The sequence below is a fragment of the Glycine max genome, chromosome 12, assembly GCF_000004515.6.
Source record: "Glycine max cultivar Williams 82 chromosome 12, Glycine_max_v4.0, whole genome shotgun sequence".
Classification (NCBI taxonomy): Eukaryota; Viridiplantae; Streptophyta; class Magnoliopsida; order Fabales; family Fabaceae; genus Glycine; species Glycine max.
This window is the reverse complement of record NC_038248.2, coordinates 30992868-31001120: the sequence shown is the minus strand read 5'-3', so window position 1 is coordinate 31001120 and position 8253 is coordinate 30992868.

Here is an 8253-nt window from a genome sequence, read left to right as displayed (position 1 = left end):
AGCAACCCAAGCTATCTTTTTTCCTTCTAAGTTTCCACCCCAAAGAAATTGTCTTTGAATAGCAGTGAGCCTCTTAATGATTGTTGTAGGGGCCCTAAAAAAGGACATATAGAACAAAGGCAAAGCTGTCAAGACAGCATTAATTAAAGTAATTCTGCCAGCCATAGACAGACTTCTCTGGTTCCATTTGTTCAGTTTGGCCTCAAATTTTCTGATTAGAGGCTCCCACACCACCTTCCTTCTAGGGTTAACACCTATAGGCATCCCTAGGTATATAAATGGGAACTGCAGAGGACCACAATTCAAGATATCTGCTGCAAGAGTACACCACTCCTCAGATTGGCCAATTGCACCAAATTGGCTCTTAGCAAAATTAATTCTAAGGCCAGAAACCAACTCAAAGCTTCTGAGAATAGCCTTAATAGCTGAAACATTATCCAAAGTAGGTTTAGAGATAAAAAAAACTCCCAAGACAGGGTGCATAATATGTTTCTGATCCTACTCTATATTGTTCAACTATCAGCACCTTAGAATATTCAACCATCTCTCTGAGGGTTTTGTTGTTTGTCTCCCCCCCCCCCCTTTCCAATTCTATTCTGCCTCCCTCAGTTAGTCACATTCTTTGCCTTGCCTTGCTTACTAGTCCTATCCAGGCATTGGGGCTAAATAATAATAAAAATAAAGAAATAAGACAAGAAAAAATAACAGAAAATTTAAGAAATCCTAATCTAATAAAAACAAGAAATGATAATTAAGAAATCCTAATTACAGAAATAAGACACACACACATACATAACCACACACACACACAGCCACAGACACATACACATACATAACCACACACACACAGCCACAGACACATACACATACATAACCACACACACACACACACACACACACACACACACACACACACACACACACACAGACTCACACACAGCCACACACACACACAGACCCACAGACACATACACAACCACACACACACACACACAGCCACATACACATACACATACATAACCACACACACACACACACACCCACACAGCCACACACACACACATACACAAAACCACAAACGCGCACACACACACACACAGGTCCAACCACAAACAGACAAACACACACACACACACACACACACACACACACACACACACACACACACACACACACACACAGACATATACCCAACGGCAATAATAAAGCATAAGCACCCTTCAAACCCTTGTGATGAAAGGTGGTGCGTGGTTCTGCAGGGCAAAACAGATGATGATTCATACATGGACACCTATGTTAGTCCTTTGGCCGCTCAAATCACTGGTAACGTTGTCGGAGAAGAAGAAGCTGACGACGTTCATGCAAATCGAAATGATCATGATGAAGGAGAATTGATTAACATCGGCTAATGTAATTTTCTGCAGAGACAGAGGTCACCAAACCTAGTAAGTGTCAACTACATTTTTCTCTTATTGAGGCATCGGTTTTTTGTTTCAATTTGCCTCCTTAGGACTTTATCCAGCTCATGTTTGTCGCCAGTTTCATCATCCACCACCCTTTTCTTCTCTGGCTTCTCACGTTCATTCTTGTTAAACCCATATTTATGCTCTCTTCCCTTCATGTCTTGTTTTATCACAACTTTAGCCGAATCTCCCATCTTCAGCATAGTTGAAACTCCTGTCTCATTGTCCAATGCCACACTTTGATGGCCTGTATCTCTTTTCTTCGTATGTTCTAGTGCTTCAGCTTCAGAATGCATAAAGCAATCCGAATTTCCGAGTGATCACCAAAGGCTTCTGCATCAGCATTGACACTCTCCACCCTCTTTGGTTTATGCTTCTGTGTTTTCTTCCGTGCCTCCTCGTTATAAATCCCAGCTTTATTCGAGGTTGCACTAGAACGATCACCACCAATCTGTGCTTCTTCCTCATCTATCAGGTCAATATCTTTCCTTTCAACTTTTGTTTTGTAAATTACAGTGTAGTTTTCAAAAGCAAAGGTGAAAGGAAAGATATTGAGCTGGTAGAGGAGGAACAGGCACGGATTGGTGCTGATCCTTCTAGTGGGACCTCCAATAAATCTGAGAATTATAAGGAGAAAGCATGGAAGAAAACACAGAAGCATAAACCAAAGAGGGTGGAGAGTGTCAACGCTGATGCAGAAGCCTTTGGTGATGACTCGAAAATTCTGATTGCTCTATGCATTGTGAAGCTGAAGCAGTACAACATACGAACAAAAGAGATACAGGCCATCAAAATGTGGCATTGGACAATAAGATAGGAGATTCAACTATGCTGAAGATGGGAGATTTAGCTAAAGTTGTGATCAAACAAGACATGAAGGGAAGAAGGCATAAATATAGGTTTAACAACAATGAACGTGAGAAGGCACAGAAGAAAAGGGTGGTGGATGATGAAACTGCCGACAAACATCAGTTGGATGAAGTCCTATGAAGATCCTCCTCATTCTCAAAGAGGGGAACGAGCAACAATTTGAAGGTTGTATATTCAGGAACTAAAGAATTCAAAATAGCTAGTAATAAGAGGGATTTGTTTTTGGGATTTTCTGAGCACCAAGAGCGGCTACGCAAGAAGTTTGCACTTGAGGAGGGAAGGATATTTGCAGCTAATGAACAAGTTTCTTAACTATTTGTCCTTAAGATTTTACTGTTTCTTTTTGCTAATATGTAAATATAAATGGTATAAGGGTATGGCGTAAAAACATGGTCTATATTTACTTCTAAGATTGTTAGGGGTAAAAATGGCCATGTCCCTATGGCATAACCTTATATTATTTATATTGCCTGTAAGAAAAAAACGAGAAAAATCTGAAGGACAAATAGTTAAGAAAGTTGTTCATTAGCTGCAAATATCCTTCCCTCCTCAAGTGCAAGCTTCTTGCGTAGCCGTTCTTGGTGCTCAGAAAATCCCAAAAACAAATCCCTCTTATTACTAGCTATTTTGAATTCTTTAGTTCCTGAATGTACAACCGTCAAATTGTTGCTCGTTCCCCTCTTTCTTTTCTGCAAAAAAGAAAATCAAATGCTGTCAAAACATGGATGAAGTCCTAAGAAAATCAATATCAAAGAAAACATGGATGAAATCACAATTAAAAAGCACAACTACCTATCTTTTAGAGTCCTTTGGTTAATTTGTCTTGTCTCCTTATGTGGTGGGGTTTTGTTTAATAATCTTATACTTTTTCCTTCCATAAAAAACTTATCACTAATCCTCTTTTCATTAATCTAATTTTGTATGTTATTGTATAAAAGATCATGGGTTCTCCACCTGCCTCATCCTCCTTCTCCTCCTCCTCCTTCTCCTCCTTCTCCTCCTCCTCCTCCTCCTCCTACTTCGGACGCATCGGCTTCGACGTCTGCCATGAAGCGGACACGCAAAGCCTCACGCCTACGATCGTTGTCCACTAGACCACCTGGTGTTGAGAGACCAGTGGTGCATGTTGATCTTGCTACAGGGAAGGCCGACGGTCCTCACAAGAAGAAATTAAGAACATATTTGGGGATTGTGGCACGTGATAAGGTGGACATCACCTACGAGAACTGGAAGGAGGTCCCTACTGCTCAGAAGGACCTGATTTGGGAGGATATTCAGGTATTTCTCTTTTCTTATTTGATTGTGTGTAATTAATAGCCAAAAAATTTCATTATTGTAACAAATAAACTTTGTTTCATGTTGTCAGGCGGAATTTGATATCCCAGAGGCTTCTGAAAGTAGGACGAAAAGGAAGTTACTACAGACCGTGGGGGAGAGATGGAGGCAGTTTAAATCAGACCTCACGAGGAAATGGGCCCTTGCAGCCGATCAGGACGGTGTCGAGGACACTGTCTGTGACAAATACGGCATCAACAAGGAAAAGTGGGCCCAGTTTTGCCAGACTCGCAGAGACCCTTCTTGGGAGGTATGTTCCTTTTCCATTTAAGTTGTTTTTCATATTAAACATGATGTTGTTATACTTCATTCTACCCATTTCAAACATTATTGTTTAATTTTTTCAGGATGTGCGCATGAAGGCACAGGCCATCCAGAAGCAGAATACTGCCCCCCACGTTTTGTCTCGTGGGGGTTATGATTATTTGAAGCAGAAGCTTCTGGCTGAGAAGACCAAGAAGAAGATGCAGGAAGTTGCACAGTCAGGAAGCGTTGATGGCGTCATCGACCCTCCATCCCCGGTCAGACGCCACGTGAAGTGGAAGATGGCCCGCACGAAGAAGACAGGGGAGATGACGACTGAGGCCGCAAAGGAAATCGCTGAGAAGATTGTAAGTCATGTTCAACTAACCATTACAATTATGTTTGAATATTTTGAGAATGGCATGTACCACTGTGTGTTTTCTGTGCAGGATTCGTTTGAGGAGCAGGCCACACAGGGATCGTTCGTCCCCCATGGACGTCAGGATGTTCTGGCCGCTGCTATTTGACGTCTAGAGCACCCTGGACGTGTCCGTGCTGCTGGAGCCGGTGTCACCATCAAGCAATACTTTGGATCGGCTCCACGGACGTCCCGCAGCACTTCCTCCCTGCCTCCTGACGAATTACAGCAGCTGACCCAGCAGATCAGGGACCAGCTAGAGGAGTCCATCACAGAGAAAGTGACGAGGCAGGTCATGGCATCCTTCAACCACCTTCAGTCGCAGATGCAATCTCAGGGAGTTGCAGTACCTCCTAAGCCTGTGGTTGGTCCTGGTCCCTCCGGTCCTCGAGTGAGCACAAAGGGGAGTTGTGTTGATCCCTCAGGAAACGATCCTGAGATCGGTGACTCTAACAGGTGTGGCTTGTACATAGAAGCAGATCCTGCATGCCTGGTTGCCATCGGGAGAGTTTATGAGGGATCCACTGTTGTTCATAACACTCCTTTGTTGCCTGGTCAAGTAAAGGTGAGTGTGGAGGAGGTTAGAGATGCAGATGCTCCAGTTCCTGTACCCACTGATGAGGTTTCCTTAGTGGGGCAGGCACTTCACACCTTCCTTGCTTGGCCGACACATCTGGTCAAGTCTTTATCACGGTAGGTACTTATTGTCCTTACTATATGTTTCTTCTTTTCAAATTAGGCTATTTAACTTTGTTTCATGAACAGGTAGCTGTGTCTCCGCCAAAACCACCTCCGAAGCCCGATCCGGAGGTCGATGATCCGCTTTATCTGATGACATTGACCATCCCAGAGCTTTTCTTGAGGCCTTATCAGGTTAGATGGGATGCCACCGTGTTCGGGGTCGTTAATCCAGATTTCCCCCTGTACATAAAGCACGAAGACCTCTCCGAAATCGCACACGGTGGTCAATGTCTCAGCATATCAGTGTTACAGTTGTGGATTCTGTAAGTCTTTATATAAAAGGCTTTTATTTACCTAAGTTATGGCTTTCAATTCATAAATATTTAACTTTGACTTAACATAAACAGGCATCTCACTGAAACATGTATGCGAGTGGGGAATTCTGATATCTATGGATTCCTCGAGCCTCAGTCCATTCAGAGGTCTGGGCAATCGCAGTTTGAATCTGAAAGTTACATAAAGAGTTGGATGCAGAGTTCACAACGCGATGTGTATCTTGGAGCCTACCTAAATGGGTAAGTTACAAAATAACAAAATTTAATTAATGTTTACTAATGTACTAACCCATTTTAGGTTCCACTGCAGCGGACACTGGCAGATGGTGGTCATCCTGCCCAAGGAACACTTAGTTGTATGGTTTTGTTCATTGGATAACAGGCCAGACAACTACCTTAAGGGGATTATTAATAGGTTAGTGTTGTTTTCAATACATTTGCATTGTAATACCTCAACGTACAACACCAGGTTTTAATTGTTACTCATATGGAACAGTGCTATCAAGGGTCTTGATGATACTCCACAGCCTAAATCAAAGGCTCCTGCTAGGTGGATTGTCGTCAAGGTACGTCATTTACATAAAACTTCTACTTATATATATTTCTTTATGTGTCTGTACACTAGTTGTTTAATTAATATCCAAATTTCATTATGTATTTAGTGTAATAGACAAAAAGGAACTACTGAGTGCGGCTACTATGTCATGCACTGGATGTCCACCATCATTTTAGGAACTTTTACAAATAATTGGGAAGCGGTAAGTTTATTTCAAAGAAAATCGATTTATTTATAATTTGTATTACATTATTAACTTAATATGATTTATTTAATCATGCAGTATTTTAACAACCCTAGACCATTGGAGCCTGAGAGATTAAAAGCATTACGGATCCAATGGGCACAGTTTTATCTCCGAATTAGAGATCAGGCCTATGATTTAGGGACATTTTTTAACATTTTTTACATTTTTTACATTTTCTATGTAACATGAACATTCAATTCATTTGTTGATAGCTCTTTATAATATATAAATCAATTATTTGATGTTTATTATCATTAAAACTGCTTGAAAGCAGAATAAAATGTTTATTTGTTGTGAATTGGTACACTTCTGAAATTGCATTTGACAGGTACAATTTTGGGTTTACTCTAAAAACAGAAAGTATATATAAAAAAAATATTTGAAAACAACATCGGTTATTAACAAAAACCGATGTTAATATCATAACCAACATCGGTTATAATACAAAACCGATGTTAACGTTTGTATATTAACATCGGTTTTTTGTGTATAACCGATGTCAACGTTTGTAATTTAACATCGGTTATCTGTAGAAAACCGATGTTAACTAGTGTACATTAACATCGGTTAATTATCAATAACCGATGTGAATATTTGAATATTAACATCGGTTATTTATAATTAACCGATGTTATACACAAAGAACTACACCAAATAAGTGTATGCATCATCAACATTGACATCGGTTTTCTAGCAAAACCGATGTTAAAGGCATATATTAACATCGGTTTTTCTAGAAAATCGATGTTAAACTAACATATTTACATCGGTTTTACTGGAAAACCGATGTCAACGTTCATCATGCCTACACTTTTTTTTTTGTTGTTCATTGTGTTTAACATCGGGTATTTGGAGAACCGATGTTGTCATATGTATGTTAACATCGGTTCTCCAAAACCGATGTTAACATTCATATATTCAACATCGTCACTTTCAACATCGATTTTAGAACCGATGTAGAATGTTCTAAATAACCGATGTTGAAAGTGTATTTTCTAATAGTGGATATTTCATTGGTTATCCAAAAAACTTAAAGGGGTATAGGTTATACTATCTTGATCATAGTATGAGAATTGTTGAAATTGGAAATACAAGGATCATTGAAAGTCATCAAATTAGTGGGAGGACAGTTCCATGGAATGTGGAAATTAAAGAAGTTAGAGTGCAAGTTCATTTGACCTGTGCCTCTAGCAATAAAGTGAATGTTCCTTTAGATGTTGTTCCAAACAACAATGAAGAATAGTAACACAATAATGAGCCCATTATCCATAATGAACCTATTGTAGAAGAACAATAAAAAGTAGCATTAAGGAGGTCTCAAAGAGAAAGAAGGCCAGCTATTTCAAATGATTGTGGTATATTTACATGAATTTGAAACTGACTTAAGCTTTATTGATGATGACTCAGTTTTGTTTTCACAAGCCGTAAGTTGTGATAATTTTGATAAGTGGTTGGAAGCCATGAAAGAAGAGTTCAGATCCATGCAACATAATGGTGTTTAGGACCTTATAGGATTACCAAACAGTTGCAAGAGAGTTGGTTGTAAGTGGGTCTTCAAGACTAAACATGACACTTATAGCAACCTTTAATGTTACAAGCTAGGCCAAACTTGTTGCTAAGGGTTTTACTTAGAGAGATGGTGTTGATTATAAAGAGACATTTTCCCCGGTGTCACGAAAGGATTCCTTCAGGATTATCATGCCACTGGTAGCCCATTATGACTTGGAGCTACATCAAGTAGATGTGAAAATTGTCTTTCTTAATGGAGATTTAGAGGAAAAAGTTTACATTGACCAACCAATGGGGTTCTCAGTTGAAGGAAAGGAACACATGGTGTGCGGATTAAAGAAATCAATATACGAACTTAAGCAAGATTCTTGCCAATAGTATTTGAAATTTAATGATACCATTGTTTCAATTGAATTTAAGGAAAATATTGTTAATGAATGTATATATCTAAAGGTAAGTGGGAGTAAGGTTATATTTCTGATTTTATATGTTGATGATATCTTGCTTGCAACTAATATCTTGGTCTTCTTCATGAGACTAAGAAGTTTCTCTCTAGTAATTTTGCAATGAAGGATATGGGTGAGGCAAGCTATGTG